At 40.4% G+C, this 20,191-nt stretch overlaps 1 non-coding gene across 1 annotated transcript; it reads left to right on the forward strand.

The window, feature by feature from the left end:
* Positions 1-16,578: 16,578 nt before the first annotated feature.
* On the forward strand, positions 16,579-18,414 carry LOC101714846 (T-complex protein 1 subunit theta). Its single transcript, XR_015453463.1, has one exon. It is a non-coding gene; the product is annotated as a T-complex protein 1 subunit theta (transcript).
* The last annotated feature ends 1,777 nt before the right edge of the window (positions 18,415-20,191 follow it).

Genomic DNA, 20,191 nt, shown 5'->3' on the forward strand with positions numbered 1-20,191 from the left:
ACACCTGCAGCCACTTTGTCATGGAATTGTAACCAATATCATATCTCACAGTGCTGTGGTATCCATCTTGGAAGAGATTTTATTTCCACCATATTTATTTGGGGAGTAGAAAGGTGGGAACAACCCAACCTCCTAATTTTTAAAGACACAGCACCTGCCAAAGGTATTCATTCATTTGGATTCTGCCTCTAGACCTGGTTTCTTCAGAACTGTATTAAATAAAGATCAAAATGTCTTAGGCAAGAATGTCTAAATCCACCAGAGAACCCTGAAACCCTAAGTTACTAACAGGTTGTACACTTACCACTGTTGAGATGGAGTAAATTCTCTCATAGGCGCCCACTGTGATCTTAGATTGCTTTTGACACACCATCTATTTGCTTACTCTATTTACTTAGTTATTCTGCACCAAAGTCTGCCCTCACATATTAAAGTACAAAAAATGATCATGCCATGTAGTGAGGACATGTTTTTAGGCCCCCCCAACCAGAGAGAAGATCTTCACTGGACAAAGCTCAAGGCAGTTGTCATACTCAAAGCATCCTACCTAGCAATTTGTAAATGAATAAATTGGTAACCTCAACATCAAATGGTTCTTCAGTAAGAGATTTTTTTTCAGCATTGCAAAAACAAGTGAGATTTTTACAAAGTAAAATCTAAAGAAAAACTGAAGAACCTAATGATCCAAAACTGGTGCCTTCCAGCCTTATTGGGTAGGCATATGTGGAAAGAGAAAGGGCTTGTAGAAGTGTGTGGGATTTCATACCTACATTCATGTGTCTTTACACCACCTTTGTTAACTTCGTACACTTACTTAAGCCCGAAGCATGGTTCTCACCATTCTATGGCCAGAATATGACTTACAGAGTTAGTGACAAAACAAAGTCCTCTCAGATCCAGACAAAGTAGAACTATGATTCCAGTTCCACTACACCAGACCACTTGCCCTTTGCTGATCTTTCCCTCAAAGGGAGGCAATTTTCTCAGAAAAAGCCAATTCACTGTGGCTTCTGCATCAGAAAAACTAGAGAAATGAAAGTGTATAGTACTATTGGGGATCAAAACAGCCACATTAGAGTACCAAAGAAACAAGTTATTCTGTCATCTCATTACTGAGATAATTAAGGAGAAATTAAATAAGTCAAGACAAATATGAGGCAAAAGCATCATTTCAGTTTGCTATTGAAATAATTAGTTCTTTTCAGTAAATTGAATAAATTATTTCAAATGTACAAAAATTCTCTTTATCCCTGTGAAATCTAGAAGGGCATCGTTCTCTCTATTGGCAGCCACAGGCCAATGAACTTGTCTGATTACAATCCTCGGATCTCACATTTCTTGTGGGTACAAGGGAACACCTACTTACAAGCTTCTTGTCCTGCAGCCCAGCACCAGCATTCTGGTCTTCTGGCTGCAATACCTCAGTGTCTTCCCACCACACCAGAATATTTTCAAGTCCTGCTGAGATCTCTGATGTGCTGTGAATAGCAAGGGCTGTGCAAGTAGTAAGAAGCAGTAGTGAAAGGGAAGCAGAATTGAGCCTAGCTGCTCCACCTCATCTGCCTGTTGAAGCATACATCAGTGATTTTAAAGCAGAAATCCTAAACAATGAGATCATGATGTGTGTGTCATCTTGGTGTTCTATCAGGATGAAAGTTGCCTAACAAATTTAAATTCCATTTATTCCATTTGGCCAAGGAATGCAAATTATGAGAGACCTAAAGAGCCTGTGGCAGGAGAAGCTCAGGTAGGTCTGCAAGGTGCAGAGTTGCAGTAAGTTCAGGCTCATTCTTGAGGGGATGATCAGTCTTTTGCAGGCAAGGATTTTGCAAAATCATGTTAGCAGCTGTAACCCAAAGTAATTACCCGTGGTGTGTATACACAGACACAGGTCCCACAGGAGCAGCCAGTTTGCCTGTCTGGACCCAAGGCTGTGTTGACATCTACAGCATAACACCTCTTTGCAGAGATTTTTTTTTTTTTTTTTTTTTTAATCTCATAGGACTTTTAAAAAGGGAAGGGGGCATGTCTGGGCTAGAACTGTTACTACTCATGGGGGATTCTCATTTCCTTTCTTTTCTATTAAGATGCAAAAGATCTTGGAAAGGAAAAGCCTTACTCTTTTTAAGACTCTGATTTATTTTTCTTTTTTTTTTTTGAGATAGGGCCTTGCTATGTAGCTCACACTGACCTTAAACTTACTGTGTAATCCAGGTTGGCCTTGATCTTAATGTGTAGCCCAGGCTGGCCTCAAATTATAATCCTGGCCTGGCTTTGAGAAAGACTTTAATCAACAATGATGAGGGCTGGGAATTATAGCTCAATTGTTTCACCACCTGCTGAGCAGGCGCAAGGACCTGAGTTCAATCCCCGGTACCAAAAATAAAATAAAATAAAAATGATGAGTGATTTAACTCCCATTAAAATAGTCTGATTCCAGTTGTTTCAAAAAGTTTTATGGGTTACGGATGGGGTTTTTTTGCTGTTGTTTCAGTTTTCAGTGATGGAGATTGAGCCTTGGGCCTTGCACATGCTAGGCAAGTGCTCTACCACTAAGCTCTCACTATCCCTGGTTACAGGTACTTTTAAAATACAGCTGGGCATTTAGTTCAATGGTGCTGCACTTGCCTCATAAGTGCAAGGTCTGAGTTCAATCCCCAGTACTGAAAAAATTAAAAAAAAAATATATATATATATATATATATAAATGGTTTTGGTCAGAGTCTGAATGGACTTGTCCACAGCTGCAAACAAACCACTTGTGTATGTTAGGTCTATAATGCACCAGACACTGAGATATATGGTTTAAGATAATTAATATTTCATTTAAATCTCATCAGTCCTTTGAGGGAGAGCTTACTAGCTCAATTTCATAAATGAAAAAGTCTTAATGAGGAAGGAAGGCCTTGAGAAATAAAATAGCTGCATAATATTTGCAAGGGACTCAAATTCTGGAGCACTCGAAATATGTCTAAGTGTGACAGGTGAGCTGAATCCTAATTTAATATAATTTTTATTAATTTAAATTTGAATAGGTGCATATGGCTAGTGGCCATTGTATTGGACAGTGCAGAGGTCATTATAAAGATTTAAGAGTAACTTCCAAACAATCTAATCCTTTTTTCTCTTTTCTCCTTATAACTTTCTTTTTTAAAAATATGGTAAATATTACTAAAATATGACTTGGTACATTTCAGATCAAATATAACCACTCGACATTCCACCAGCTATCTGCAAGGGTAATGCTGTGTCCCCCCCCCAGCCTGTGGCCACCTTCTGGGTCTCACAAGCTTGTGCTGGATGATCTCTTTGCTTTGCTGCCAGAGGATGTGTACATCTCCAAACCAAAGATAAAGATGTCATTGATCTAAAAGAATGTCTAATAATCCAGAATATGTTCTTTGGCTTGCTCCAAGGGAGACAAAGGGATCCTCGCAGACATTGCTATTCCAATAACCCCCAGTTGTCCCTTCATCGACTGTACCTAGTAGTTTCATTCCCTCATCTCTGGTGTCGACCACTCAGCAGCAGCTGTTAGAGCTGATAAAACTTCTTCAGTGCAATGAGTTTGGGATCCAGGTGCTATGATTTAGCTATTTTTGGGAGGGTGACACTGGACATTGAACCCAGGGCCTTTGCACTGAGATATAACCCTAGCTCTTTATTTATTTTTTAATTTTTTATTCTGAGACAGGGTCTCACTAATTCACTAAGTTTTCCAGGTTGGGCTCAAAATCTAGATCCTTCTGCCTCAGTCTCTCAGAGTGTTGGGATTACAGGTGTGCACCACCATGCCCAGCTATTGCTTGAATCTTACATATCCCCAGAAGACTCCCATGTTAAAGTCTTGTTCTACAGGATAGTGCCACTGGAAGATGGTAGAGACTTTTAAAAGGTGGGGCCTAGTGAGAGCTGGAAGCTTTTTTTAAAGGGGGTTGTGGGACCCCAGCTCCTTCCTCTTCCTCTCACATCAGAGCCAAGAGAGAAGCAGCTTTGCTCCCCCAACACTCCCACCATGATGTGCTGCCATAGGTCCAGAGCAAGAGCATGAGAGTCAACCTGTTTTGGACTGAAATCTCCAAAACTATGAGCCACAATAAACCTTTCATCTTTATACGTTGATTTAGCTCAGGAATTTTGTTATAGAAACAGAAATCTAACACACCAGGTTTGATAGCCAGATGTTTGCACCCGAAAGTTGGCAGTGACAAGGCTAAGGCAAAGGCACATCTTCCACAGTCTATCTAGTTCCTAGTTTTTTTCTTCTTCATTATATTTCTTTACATGCTCCACCCTTTTCAAATTTTTCAAAGGGTTACAATACAAAATACTATTAACTTACCAAAACATAATGTATTCATTTTCTTATTTCCAGCATATGTACCTATTATTTATAGTGTTAATCAAAGCTGGAAGCTTCTTAGAAAGTAGTGTAAAATAACTTTTATTGACTGTCACTTGAGAGAGTTCTCATTGAAAAACAACTAAGGCTTTTAAAATTGAAGGTGACCCAAGATCTGTAGCTCGCTGAGGTCTCTGCCCTCCCCAGCACTTGGTGCAGAAATGAATGGTTAAGAAAATGGGGGATTTAACATCTGTTCCAGAGAAACAAGATTCCTTACTTCCTGGGCTAACAGGGTGAATTGTCTTCCAATAACAAAGATAACTGAGCTCTTTTTTGTTGCAGTGTTCCAAAATGTAAACATGAATAGACTGTTAATAACATTCCAAGGAAGCAGGAAATTCAAAGTTCACAGTCTGTAAGGATTACTAAAGCAAGAAAAAAAATGAAACTCCCTGAAAGTATGAAAAATGTTGAACTATCTCAGAGAGCTGGAGACTATTTCATCCCAAGACCCCCAAGTGCTAAAAATGGAATATGCTTCCTTGTATCTTAGGGAAAGAAAAGAAGATGCTAAATTTTCAGAGGAAAAACAATTTCCCTAGTAAGGTAGGATGCAGACAGTGTTTCCAGGTTGCTTTGAAATTATTTTGTGTGTTGATTTTGTTTTGTTTTGTTTTGAACTATTTAATGAAAGATCCACCAGTCCTATCCATGATTGCTCATTTTGCATGAATGGCTTCAGTGTATAGTTCACTGTGAGGTCCAGCCTTTCACAGGACCAATGGCCATTTAAATTTCAGGGTCAAACTTATTGGTGACTTCTGAACAGTGCCGTGCAGACCTCACAGAATAAGAAAGAGCCCTCAAAGACAGGTAACTCTACTTATTCGCTTTCATCCACCTTCTGGTTTTCTCTGACCCTAAACTCATTTCATCCTAAGAAAAGTACAAATGGAGATAAAGTCAGGAAATAAGAGGAATAGTGCCTCCAAAACAAAACCCTCATTTAAGCAACAAAAGAAGAAAGGAGCAGTAAAGGTGAGAAGCAAACAAAAGAAGGCCCAGTGCAGAGTTCCCAATTACCAAAATACACTCACAAAAAAGTCCTTCAGTCTAGATCACGCCTCTGTGTTTGGAGATTTCGAAGTGCCAAGCTCCTCGTCTTAGGTCGCCTCGCGGAATGCAATTTCTTATTTCAGTGTTCACACTAACCTCTTGGCCTCTTCTTCTCTCAATCTCTTGATATTTGGGCTCTTCTCTCCCTGGCCCCTGTTTCTCCACACAAACACCTCATTTCTCTCCTGTGACTTTTCTCTCTGGATTCCTTTAAACCAGCTTTCTGATTCCAAGGTCCTATCTCAGCCTCCCAGGTGGCCCATTCCCTGTGCCCTGTGTTTCCTCCCACTCCTTTCCTTTTCTCTTTTCTCTCTTCTCATACACCTCCCTAGGTATCCCCTTTCCATCCTTGCACCCTCTCCAAAAGCAAACAAAGCACCATAAAAACAAAACATGCTTAAAACAGTTTCTTAGGCTTTCCTTGATTTGCAAAGTGGAAGACTTACTGTGTTTTTCCTGCTTCTATTAACTTTAAAACATTGAGCCCATCTCTGCTAAACAGGCTAAGGAATTCTCCATCTTGTGCCTCTTCTGCAGTGGAAAGCTATCTAACATTGTTACAGAGGGACTGTTATGGGGAGTGGTAAGATGATGGGTGGGGAGCTAATGGTCACTCAACAGTGAAACAGAGAAAGGAGACAGCCATAAGATGGTAGTTAGACACAAGTAGATAAGAAGAAATTATCCTAATATTTATTGGGGCACATAGGTTGGGAGACAAAGCAAATTTTCCAGTAGAGTGGGGAATATCCAATGCAGTGTGGGAGAGATAACAGAACATCTAAGTGACGGGACATTCTTTCCTTTGGGATGGCCAGGAAAGACAGGCTAAAGAAGTCTCTTGGTGTATAAGAGATGTAGGGAACATGAGTCAGAAAATACTGAACTGAAGGGGACTTTTAAAATGGCCAAATCGAAGCATCTCATTTCCAGAAGTAGAAGCAGGCTTTATTGAGGCAGGAACCCTGCTGTTTTAAACAATAGCAATAAATGGGCCAGAACACAGGGCTGGATAAGAGTAGTCACCAGGAGGGCCTTTAAGGTTTTTCCCAGCAAAAAAAGTAGATGAGTGCTTTAAGACTTTCATTGAGAGAGTTTCTCTCACTCTCCCAAGGCTGTATTCCCTACCAGACAGTGCTGTCATTTCTCCTTTACCACTTATACTCCCCTAAAGCTATACATGTCCACTGGGTTCACTGAAACAGGTAGGTCTACAAGATTCAAATTTTTCCAGGTACAGTTGAAACAGACCAGAAGGGCCTGACTCTCCTCTTTATCCTATGGTGGCAGGAGGTTTGGTCAGTAGGTGTCACACACCTCCTTCTCCCTTTCCTTTGCTCTCCGTTGGGCCCCAGAGGATGGACTGGGACAACTTGCCCCAGTGCCCAGTGTTCTCCTGCTACCCCTAGAGTTTCCTTGTGCCCACTCTCTGGGCATCTTTGACAGAAAATGTAGCTCATCTGTCAGCCTTGGTGCTTCTCTCCACTCCTACTCTTCCAGACCCCGCCACCTCTTTGAAGAAGTTGTAAGAAAATCACCTCTAAAGCAGTAAAGATCAGGCCTATTATTAACATTCCCAACCTCTCCAAACCTCAGTGAGTTGTGATTAACACAGCTAGATTCCCTGAAGGTTCTCGGGTTTAGGCCCTACAATTTTGCAGAGATGTGATAGCTGTCAATTAAGCAGCTTGGATCTCTTGATGTTTTGCTGAACCAGCTGCAACTATCCTGGATCCCTTGCATCCACTCTGGAAGATGTCTACCCTGGTTGCAGGGGACTTGAATTTGCACCAAGCAGTAGAATTAAAATTGGACCAATCAATAAGGCTTGAGTTTAGAGCAATTTGGACCAATCAGCAGGCTCAAATTTAGACCAACCAGCATACTTGAATATGGGCCAATCACAGGACTATACCTGTTATATAAGCAGCCTTCTCCTCACATTTAAGAGTTGGTTTGGAAAGGATCACTCTTGTGCACTAATACCTGTGCTGCAGCCTCATTCTAATGGTCCTGTTTTGGGCTTGGAAGGCCCTGTAAATCTAGTCAGGTTCTTATCCTGAATAGTGTGGATGGGGAGGTCCTTTATAAGAAAAAACTATAAACACTTGAAGCTGTTGGCTCTAAAGAGCTCCAGAGACCAGCACCCAGTGAAGATGAATGATAGAGAGCAGAACCTGGCACAGGCTAGCAATGGCATTTGGCATGAACTGGGGTCAACCAATGGCATCAGGGTCAGCAGCAGAGGTGAACTTTGTCTATTCATAATTTTTATCTGAATTGAACAAAAGAACCCTCCACTCCTTGGTATAGTCATCCCCCACATTGGAGAGTAACACATCTGTCAATGCAACCAAACATGGCTCAAAAATATTTTTTAAATAGTATCTATACTGAACATGTACAGACATTTTCCTGTCATTACTCCTTAAACAATATAACAACTGTTTGCATAGCACTTACATTGCATTATCACAATAGTAAGTGAAATAAATCAGACACACAAGCTAAAATATCACATGATTTCTCATATGAGAAGCTCAAATTATAAATAAAGAGCAAGATAAAGTACAGATAATAGGAAGTAGGGAGATAGATCTTTCTCAAATGGGAAGTGATTTCGCCACCTGCTGCACAAGCGCAAGGACCCGAGTTCCATCCCAGGTACCAAAAAAAAAAAAAAGAAATGAAAGGAGGGGAGAGGGAGAGGGAGGGAAGAGGGAGAGGGAGGGGAGGAAAAGGGGATAAAAAAAGGAATCAAAATGTATATGTGTATATATGTATATTAAAATGTAAATGTGTATGTATATGTAACAACACCACACAAGGAATGTAAACATTATGTACAAAAAATAAATTTTATTTATCTGAATGAAGAAACTTTGAAAAAGAAAAAACATCAAGGGAGAATCTATGTACGTTGTATGCAAGCATGACACCGTTTTATTTAAAGGTCTGAAGCATTCACAGAATCTGATATCTGAGGGAGGGCCTGGACTCAGTTTCCCCCTTGACACTGAAGGATGACTGTATTCAGTAGGTTACATGAATAATTGTTCACTAAAGCTAGTAGTCTCCAAAACCTACCTACTTTTGCCATGCCTTATCTTATTTAATGCTCATCACAAACACCGTAAGATTGAAGGCATTATTATTCCATTTTACAGATGAGGATGACAAGGTACTTCTGGGTTAAGTCGCCTGGTTTTCCCCATAAAGGAAGCCTTGAGAACAGAACCTAGCACATGGTAAGCACTTGGTGCCTGTTAGCTGTTTTTGTTTATGTTTTTATTCTTGTACCACTGGCCATATCTTTAACAGGTGGTAGCACAGACTTCAGAACCAGAGTCTCTAGGATCAAACCACTATTTATATTAGCTGTGTGATCTTAGGGAAATCATTACTCAACCTCAGTTCTCATGCATATCTGTAAAATAGAGAAAATAATAATAAAAAAATCAGAAGACAGCACAAGCATTACGTATTATTATGTCTGAATATCTGTTTCTTATTTTTCCCTAAACACTTGCCTAAAACAAACTACATGCATGTAGAAGGTAAATGTTAATTAAATTAACATCATACAAGCATGGGTGGCCAGAATCCATGAGCAAGGTAAACAAGGTCTGGCAGATACCTTTCCTTGTAAAGACTCTGGAATTTAGCAGTGTTGGCCCCAGATTTCTACTTAACTAATCATTCAACACACATAGTTCAAGACCAGCTATGTGCCAACAGAGGAAAACCACAGAGTGTATTTCCCCTCTTGATTTGGAGGTGCTTATAGTCTTTCCAAGAAGACAGATAAAGCATTTCAATAATATGTGCTGTCCAACAATGCCCTACCATGCAGAGCCCAGAGAAAGAGAAGACAGCTGAATGTTGGCGAATGATGAAGGGATAAGGGAGGGGTCTGAAGGCATTCCAGGGAGGGGCAGACTGGGAGACAGGAATCCTGGGGGAGTCTGGTATGAGGTGAGAGAATGGGAGGCTCAATGTGGCTGGAAGTGACATTGTAGAAGGTGCCACAGGAGCAGGGCCTAGAGAGGTTCTAAAGAATCTGAATGATATTCAAAGGCAAGAGGAAGCTTTGGAAAGCTTCGACAGAGAGGAACAATAGAATTAGATCCGACTTTTTAAGAGAAAACCCTGCAAGTGTTGTGGAGGCTGGAGTCAACAGACAGGACTGAGGCAGGGAGAACAGGGTGGAGCCTCTTGCCCACAAAAGATCATGAGCACCTGAGCCAGGAGAGTGCCCTGGCGATGACAGGGAAAGGGGTTTAGGAAGAAAGATAATTAGAAGTGGAATCAACAGCGCTTGATAACAGTCCTCTGGGAGTGAGAGATTGGTGGTAAGGCTTTCACTTGTGCTTAACTTGAGGATATGGGTTTCTGAATTCCCTAGCTCATTGGTGAAAACAAATTTTATTTATGAATTTCTTTCATGAAGGGCTGAAGATAGCATGGAGAAGGAGCATGGGATCAAGAATGGCTGGAGTCGGTAGAAAACAATTACATGGAATAGGTGCGCACATCCATTAAAAAGATCAGCAATTGTCCTCAGCTATCTTGTGTTCAGACACAGAGTTAGTTCACCAAGCTAGTGTTCTCTAGAGAAAAGAACTAGTTGCTTACTTCAGCACCTTCTAACTGAAAAATGGGACCAAGAAAAGGCCAATGCAAGCCATGTCCTAGCACAATAAAGCTGTCTGAATGAACTAAAATTGTTGATTTGATAAGAAATATATCCCTCCCAGTTTTGTGTCATTGGTCTTCTTGGAACATTTAGAAACTTTAATCACATGTGGTTTTTGGTAAATTGTAAGAAAAACAAATTAGATTTGCTTAATTGATACATTTTAATCGACATTTGTTTTCCAAATGTGAACTCTCCGGAGAGTAAAAAACAAAACAAAAGTGAAATAGCAGACATCCAGGGTGCAAGCTTACTTTGAGTGCTCGGCCCTTATTCCCTGTCCTTGTCAGCAGGCACCCACTGTGGTAAACCAGAGTCCTTTGGGCTAACACGTCCAAACAGTTCAATACAAGAGGTGAGTGGAAAATGTTGTCCTACCTAGCTAATAGCAAGTGATCCTTCTCAGGGAAAGCCCCTCTAAAGAGCTCTGCAGGGTGTCTCTGTTGCACTGCGTTATTTTGTAATTGTCTGAGTCTGCCTTTTGCTTTGTTTTGTTTTGATTTGTTTTGGCTCTGGTCTGGGCCTGCTACTAAACTGTAATCTCTGTTAAGGCAAACATTACCTTACTCCTTTCTGTCTCCAACAATTCACACAGTCCCTGGCGTAATTTCAGAGCTCCAGAAATGTGAGAACCAGGACCCTGACAATCTGCTTTAGAATGAGACTTCCCTCTGAAGGAAGCAGAAGAAGAGCACATCATTTCCTACCATCAAAGCTCCACTTTGGGGCTCAGAAAAATAAGGACAAGGAGGACGACCCCTGGTCTGGGTCGACTGAATAAAGGAAGCTCTTCCCCCTTTGAAGGAGTGCTCCAGTCTGTTTTCAGTTGCTACAAGAGAATGCCTGGGATTGGGTGTTTTTATTTTGCTGCATAGTTCTGGAGGCTGGAGAATCCAAGAGCATAGTGCATCTGCTTGCTTAGGGTAAGGGGCTCCTCGTGCTTTGATTCTTGGCAGGAAGCAGAAGTGCAAGTGAGTGCCCATGGAGGAGAAAAACAGCCACACACTCACAATAGTTAACTCATTCCTGTATGAAAGGCATTAATCAATTTATGAGGGATCCAACCCTGTACCACAAAATTGCCCAATCCCCCTGCCATACTGTCATGTTGAGGAACTAAGATTCCAACATATTAATTTTGGGGGGACTCATTCAAGCCATAACAGGTACCATCCCTGCAGCAGAGGAGCCACAGACACCTACTAAGGCTTTAGAGTGCACAATGAATACCAGATGTGCTTTTTGCTGAACTGAAACCTCTGTTCAGCTAGAAAAACAAAATCTGACAGTGTGGGTGAGCACCTTAGTGAAAGGTGCAAGAGGAGAGAGCTGGAGTCTCAAATTGTCTCTTCTTCTTATCTATTTGGACCTTGCAAGACAAGACCTCTAAATGTGCATGTATTGGACAGATAAAATCAGTGAAGCCCAGAGGAAATTTTTAATTAGGGTAAGAATTTTAAAAAGCATTTGCACTGGATATTGTGCGCTCTCTCTCTCTCTCTCTCTCTCTCTCTCTCTCTCTCTCTAAGCTCAATGCACATAACGTGTGTTCCTTTCTGCTTGTAATGAAGAGCTCATTTTTCCTCAGCCTTAACAGACCTGTAAGTTATTGCCTTGGAGCTCCTGTCTTCAGATTACTCTGACCATTTTCCTTGTCGACTCTGCTTCCCTTGTGTCCTAGTAGGTGCACTGTATTCTCAAGTGCTCACCTACTCGCTTAAGCAGGAACCACCCTTTTAAAACATAATAAATGGTATGGCTGGGAGAATAACTCAGTGGGACCACACCCTGCACCTGCCTGGCATGGGCAAGGCCCTGGGTTCCATCTCCAGCACTGCAAAAACAAAGTAACAATAAGAACAAAGTAATCCACAGCAAAGTCTTAAAACAGTTATGTCACTCAGCAGAAACTGCTCACAAATTGATATCTAAGCTTTTAAAAAGATGTCTTGAGAAGGCTATCCTTTAAATCTTTAACTGTCAGCTATCTGTCCATGCTGGACAGGAAATACATTGCATGTAAGTTAATCACTAATGTTAATTTTCTACACTTCTCTTCCCCAGATAAAAGAACCCTGTCCTCATACCTCCTTGTCTTTACCTAATACCTTACCTAATACTCACCTTTGGGAGAACATGCTAGAAAGAGTGAAGGGACTTCATCTGTAAACGAGCTTGAATGGCTGAGGTCTTAGGTTCAGACTCCAATTGCTGCTTACACCCCCAGAACTTTTCAGTATTTCCAAATATAAGCAAACAAGAGCCACGGGAAAGCTGCCTCCCAGGGAATTCTAGAATCCCACTGAGCCAGGACCTCTAGAATGGATGAGTCCCTTTAAGTGAATCCTCAGCATGTATGTGTTCACAGTCTACCATCTGATTTGTTTTCTTCGGCTTTTTGGCTAACACTTTAATTGTGCATAACATTAATGAGATTCAGTATATTTCCACACATACATACGGCACCTATTGGTCATATCCAACCACTCATCTTGCACTCTCACACCTTTCCCTGTCCAGCAACCTCCCCAGTCTCTCTAACAACCACTATTCCACTTTAAAGTCAATGTTAGAACATGTTACACTTGTTACTTATTTTTCTATTTCTGGCTTATTTCACTTAACACGATGTCCTCTCATTCCATCTATTCTATCCATTTTAATTCAAATGACAGGACTTCATTCTTCTTTATGGTCGAACAATGCTTAACTGCATATATTTACTATATTTTCACATTCATTCATCTATTGATGGTCACCTAAGCTGATTCTGTTTCTTTGCAATTATGAAAAGTGCTGCAAGACACATGGCATGAAGGTATCTCTTTCAAATGTGTACCCAGGACTTCATTTCCTTTGGATATACACCCAGGAGTGGGGTAGTTTAAGTGGTGCTGGGAAAACTAGGTATCCACAGGCAGAAGATGAACATTTGACCCCTACCTCTCTCCTTGACATCCTAACAAACTAAAATTAAAAAAAATATGGAGATGGAAGGAGAGAAGGAAGAAATAGATGCAAAAAGAATTAGGACATGTAACGTAAATGCACCAACTCTCCATGAAGAATAGAAACATTATGTACTGCAAACATGTACTAATAAAAATTTTGGTTTTGGTACTGGGAAAAAAAATTTTAATAAAAAGTAATTTTAAAAAATTAACTCAAAATGCATCAAAGACCTTAATGTAAAACCTCAAACTCTAAAATTACTAGATCAAAACTTAGGAAAAATAATTCAAGACATTGGTGCATGCAATGACTTTCTGAATAGGACCCTGAAAACAGAGGAAACAAAAGCAAAAATTGGCAAGTGGAGTTACATCAAACTAAAAGGCTGTACAGCAAAGGAAACAATTAACAGTGAAAAGAACACCTACAGAATTGGGGGAAATATTCTTCAGACACGGTGTTAATAATCAGATCATAAAAAGTACTCGAAACACAATAAAAATCTATTAATCTAAGAAAAAATAGACAAATAATCTGAACAATTTTCAAAAGAAAAAATAAAATTGGCCAATAAATATCTGAAAAATACTTCATATCATTAGCTATCAGGGAAATTCAAATCAAAAGCATAATGAGATTCCATCTCACACCTGCTAGAATGGCTATTACCAAACAAACAAAAATAATGAATTCTAGCAAGGATGTGGAGAAAAAGGAACAAATGTATACTATTGGTGGGAATAAAATTAGCCATTGTGAAAAACATTATGGAGGGGCCTCAAAAAGCTATTGGATCAGTGTTGAGCATAATCTTTTAGGTCCCTGTTGTTCTCTAGCATACCTGGCTCCTCAGAAGCCTGCACAGGCTCCTGTCTGAGGCTGACAGTGGTTAAGAAGAGGAGATCCAACTCCAAGACTCCCTTGATGTTATTCCTCCAATAAAATCCACTTTGTAAGATCAAACTGTAAGGTGGTTGGTTTACTTTTTTAGTCTCCAGGATAACCTCTGATTTATACAAGGATTTCAAGGCCACTGTGATGTTTGAGAGTTGCATTAATCTATGTCTGGGTTAAACTGACAGTTCTGAGATGTGTGTCTCTTTAGGGTGGAGGGTAGGCAGAACAACACCCCCAGTGTCCAGCATTCTACTCTTAATTAATATTCCATACATGGCTACACCTTTGATAGCAGTAGGCTCTAGTAGTTATGGTTGATAGCACATAATTAGTGGAAAATCAATTAGGATCAGAATTTTGGGGCTCTAGTTTCTTAATATATTTGAGCCTCTGCTTCCAGGAAAAATAAATATGTCACTTAGATTAGAGATCAGTGTAAATGTAACGGACTTCAGATACCCCCTACACTCAGGGCTTAGGGGAAACAAGAGTAGGCACTGCTGGAATTTCTTCGTGGAGTGATGGACATGAGCTTTCAAATTTTTCTAGGATGCAAACACCTCCAGCCTTCTCTGTAGAGTAAAGCTGTGACTTGTTCATGAGCTAAGGTGAACTCTATTTCCTGAAAAAACGTCTAGCTTTGCCTTCAGAGTCTTTCTTCTCCACAGCAGCCTAGTATCTAAGGCCTGTGGACTCTCCCTCAAAGGGCCGCACACAAAGCCATGTTTCCCACACTGGAACTGAGGTCTTCCTATTGTCATCCAGAGGCTGGGCAAGAAAGAATTCCATGAGTAGGGCCATGTCCAAATTATTCATTCCATTCTCTCTTCTTAGTACTTTGGCTTCTTCCTCTGGATATGGCCAGGCATCAGAAAAGTAAATGTAGACACTTTTCTTAGTAAATTCTAAACATTTATTAGGTTCCAAATGAAAACACAGAGTTACATTTGCATCAGAGACGTTCTCAGAGCCAGGGTAGGAAGCAGGATCTGCTCAGTTATGGGCCTGGGGACCTTCTACCCTCTATGTCCATTCTAAGGACCTTCTTGTTAAAAAAGGACTCATAGGGCCGGGGATTTAGCTCAGTGGTTCCGCCGCCTGCCTTGCAAGTGCAAGGACCCGAGCTCAATCCCTGGTACCAAAAAAAAAAAAAAAAATCTAAAAAAGGACTCATAGAGCTTCAGAAAGCCTTTTCTGCCCTGAGTTTATTCCTGTAACTGACTTTATCTCCCTTCTCACTGCATTGTCCACAAACATACACACACTTTTTTGAGATGGGAACTTCAGAATCAAATTTGAAACTCGTTTTATGGTTCCTATGGTCTGTCAGTTGCGTTATGTTATTTTTCAGACCTAACCTGCCCACCTATCCTGCTAGGTTTCCTACTCCTGATTTTTGTTTCTACTTTGGTTATAACTTGTATCAAATCCTTTCTGTGTATTACAATCTCATAACCAACATAGACAGAGTTTAAAATAGACAGCTTCAGTGACGATCATCCAAGTCGTAAGTGGGACAGACCCTTTTGTCTTCTTCCAATGACCCTTCCTCTTTACACCTCACATTTCAATAAACCTGTCCAAGAACTAGTACTTAAAACTGGAGTGTATGGAAGAAATATTTGTTGAATGAGTAAGAGAAGACAAGATTTTCAAAGACAGGAAATTGATTTTACCCTACAGTTTGGAGATTCCTTCCAAACATATCCATTATGTGAGCTCCCAGCTTCCTGATCCCTGCAAATGATTTGATTTTGTTTTCCCTTATGAGCTCCCTGTACTTTGAACACTTATGAGAGAGTAGGTCCCATCACACCTGTTTTACCCTCTTTGGAAGATGTCTGAACATACCAGATAGCAGGGACAAACTTTTGTTTTAAATAAAGGGACATATAGTGAATACTTTATATTTTGTATTCCACTGTTGCCAGTTCTCATTGTTTGTGGGTTCTGTATTTTCAAATTAGGCTGCTTACTAAAATTTACCTGTAATCTCAAAATTAATACTCAAGGTGCCTTTAGATACATGTAGGAGAGGGAGAGCAATGTGAATCATCTGACACCCATGTTTACAGCTGAAAGTGAACAGGGCAGCACTGGATCTTATTTCAACTCTCATACTATAAATAAGTATCCTTTACAGGGACTCTCTTTCTTTTGGATTTTTGCGCTTTTTGTTAGACTTTTGTTGTTCAAAACAGTCCCCACTGTAGTGCTAAAGCACCATCTGATGTTTCTAAGTATAAGAGGACCATGATGTACCTTGGGGATAAAATGATTATGTTACGGAAGTTTAATTCAGGAAAGAGTTCACAGTGCTGTTGGCCAGGAGTTCCATGTTAATGAATCAACAATACATGTTAAACAAGGTATCTTTAAACAACAACAAACATAAAATGTTTATGTATTGATCAGTTGACAAAAATATGACCAGAGTTTCACAGGATACTAATCTTGTGTTTTCCCTAGGAACAATGGTCTAGTACTTGCTAATTTAATATTTATGGTGACTTTATTAGACCTCAGCTGCTTTGAACAGCAAGAATCAATTGGAAGGCTGTGCCCACCCTTGCTTCCTCCGGGTCTTCTGCGTGAGCACGTGAATCGCTGCCTGCCTCCTAGAGATGGCTCTTCATGTCCCCAAGGCCTTGGGCTTTGCCCAGATGCTCAAGGAGGGAGCGAAACATTTTTCAGGATTAGAAGAGGCTGTGTATAGAAATATACAAACTTGCAAGGAACTAGCCCAAACCACTCGTACAGCATATGGACCAAATGGAATGAACAAAATGGTTATCAACTACCTGGAGAAGTTGTTTGTGACAAATGATGCAGCAACTGTTTTAAGAGAGCTAGAAGTACAGCATCCTACTGCAAAAATGATTGCAATGGCCTCTCATATGCAAGAGGAAGAGGTTGGAGATGGCCCAAACTTTGTTCTGGTCTTTGCTGGAGCTCTTCTGGAATTGGCTGAAGAACTTCTGAGGATTGGCCTGTCAGTTTCAGAGGTTATAGAAGGTTATGAAATAGCCTGCAGAAAAGCTCATGAAATTCTTCCTGATTTGGTATGTTGTTCTGCAAAAAACCTTCGAGATGTAGAGGAAGTGTCGTCTCTACTTCGTACCTCCTTAATGAGCAAACAATATAGTAATGAAGCATTTCTAGCCAAGCTTATTGCTCAGGCATGTGTATCTATTTTTCCTGACTCCGGCCATTTCAATGTTGGTAACATCAGAGTTTGTAAAATTCTGGGCTCTGGTATCTTTTCCTCTTCAGTATTGCACGGCATGGTTTTTAAGAAAGAAACTGAAGGCGATGTAACATCTGTCAAAGATGCAAAAATTGCAGGGTATTCATGTCCTTTTGATGGCATGATAACAGAAACTAAGGGAACAGTATTGATAAAGATAGCAGAAGAATTGATGAATTTTAGTAAAGGAGAAGAAAATCTCGTGGACACACATGTCAGAGCTATTGCTGATACTGGTGCAAATGTCGTAGTAATAGGTGGCAAAGTGGCCGACATGGCTCTTCATTATGTAAACAAATACAATATCATGCTGGTGAGGCTTAACTCAAAATGGGATCTCAGGAGACTATGTAAAACAGTTGGTGCTACAGCTCTTCCTAGATTGACTCCTCCTGTCCTTGAAGAAATGGGACACTGTGACAGCGTTTACCTCTCAGAAGTTGGAGACACACAGGTGGTGGTTTTTAAGCATGAAAAAGAAGATGGTGCCATTTCTACTATAGTACTTCGAGGCTCTACTGACAATCTGATGGATGATATCGAAAGGGCAGTAGATGATGGTGTTAACACTTTCAAAGTTCTCACAAGGGATAAACGTCTTGCACCTGGAGGTGGAGCAACAGAAATTGAATTGGCCAAACAGATCACATCATATGGAGAGACCTGTCCTGGACTTGAACAGTATGCTATTAAGAAGTTTGCTGAGGCTTTTGAAGCTATCCCACGGGCACTGGCAGAGAACTCTGGAGTTAAGGCCAATGAAGTAATCTCTAAACTTTATGTAGTACATCAAGAAGGAAACAAAAATGTTGGATTAGATATTGAGGCTGAAGTTCCTGCAGTAAAGGACATGTTGGAAGCTGGTGTTCTAGATACTTACCTGGGAAAATACTGGGCTATCAAATTGGCTACTAATGCTGCAGTCACTGTACTTAGAGTTGATCAGATCATCGTGGCAAAACCAGCTGGTGGACCCAAGCCTCCAAGTGGGAAGAAAGATTGGGATGATGACCAAAATGATTGACTGGTTTAATTCTTACTGTACAAATAGCATTTGTAGTAGTACTCTAGGAATTCCTAATGTTTTCTTACTCTCCTTAAATTAAGAGTGTTTCCTTGGCTGAATGATACAATAAACATTGTTACTGCTAAAAAAAAAAAAAAAAAAAGAAGAAGAAGAAGAAGAATCAATTGGATATGGGCTGGGTATACAGCTCAATGGCACGGTGCCTGCCTGGCAAGCGCCAGGTCCTGAGTTCAATCCCCAGTGCCAGAAAAAGAAAAAAGAAAAAATAATCAATTGTATACGAGCATGGCTGTGTTCTAATAAAACTTTATTTATGCAACCTGAAACAAATATCAGATAATGTCAGAAAAGAGTATTCTTCTTTTGTCCCTCCCACTCCCTTCAAGCATTTAAAAATATGGAAACCAATGTTAACTCACTAGCCGTATAAACCTAGTGATGGGCTGGATGAGGCTTATGGGCCATTTGCCAATTTATTGTGGCCATATAACCTCTTTTCAAAGAATCCCTACAGCTTGAACATCAGATTGTGGTTAATTAGAGAGACCCACAATATTGTTCTCCAGAAGTCTCTGTCATCCCAGGCACATACTCTGATGGCACCTGAGAATATTTGTGAAGTCTTATGCTATAGAATAATGATGGCAATACTGAAGTTGGAGTCCAGAGAGCTTAGCTCAAAAGCCAGTCTATTATTTCTTAGAATTTGCTTGAGGCGTTTTTTCTAAGCCTCATGTACAGTCATGTGCTGCTTAACAATGTGGCTATGTCTGAGATATGTATCACTAGGCAGTTTTTTTTCAATGTGGGAACATAATAGCACATACTTACACAAACTTAGTTACTGAGAGGGGCTCTTCCTGCAATCAAGAGATGCAGTAAACGGAAGATGTGCTAGGCTATTGCAATGTAAGAGAACATATTGTTTTACTCTTTTATAGTAAACTATTTTTTCTTCCTTTTGTGTGTGTGAGTGTGTGTGTGTTAGTAGAGATTGAAGCCAGGGCCTTCTCACTGAGCTACATCCCAAGCTCTTTTTTTATTGTTTTGTTTTGAGACAGGGACTCACCAGATCACTAAGCTGCCCAGCAGGGGCTTGAACTTGTGATCCTTCTACTTTAGCCTCCCAGAGTGCTGGGATTCCATGCATGGGTCACCACACACTTTTGGTTTGGTAAGTAAAAAGAGCACAATATAAAATATGAAAAAAGTATAGTAAGTACATAAATCAGTAACAGTTGTTTACTGTCATTATCAAGAATAACATACTGTGATAATTGTACATGTATACTTTAATACTCTTGGCAGGACACTAGGTTTGTTTACAACCAGCGTCACCACAAACACAAAGTAATTCATTATGCTGTGACGTCATATCTCCTAAGATCTCACTAAGCAATAGTGATTTTTCAGCTCCATTATAGCCTTATGAGACCATTGTTATTTATGTGGTGTTTATGTGACTGAAACATCAAGTCTGCACAAGACAGAGAAGGGAAATCTGCAAATCTGCCACAGCTAAGGTGCAGGCCAAATGCACAGCAACCAGGGCCCCAAGGTGAGTCTCCCCATACCCTCTCCACTCCCACCCTCTGGACCTCTACCTTTGGACTTTGTCCAAGCCTCACACAGATGCTCAAATCTAATTCTTTTTTATCTTTCTTGAAATATTCAGGGATCAGAGATATCTTCCAATTGAACTGAAAAAAAAAAAAAACGAGCAGAAATAAAATGAGTGGCCCCCACTTCAGTCAGTTCACAGCATACTCTCTAGAGCACAGGGGAGCTGCTCCCATCGCGCCCCACCCCTGTTTAGCTGATGTCAGTCAGATAATTTTCAGGCAGGGGACAGAAACCTGCTGGTGAGAAACTTCTCAAGTGTCACTGCTTACAAAAGAGGAAAGAAAATAG

This window comes from Heterocephalus glaber, unplaced genomic scaffold (genome assembly GCF_053883595.1).
Source record: "Heterocephalus glaber isolate CG9 unplaced genomic scaffold, H.glaber_assembly_v1.0 deba00001461, whole genome shotgun sequence".
NCBI classification, from domain to species: domain Eukaryota; kingdom Metazoa; phylum Chordata; class Mammalia; order Rodentia; family Bathyergidae; genus Heterocephalus; species Heterocephalus glaber.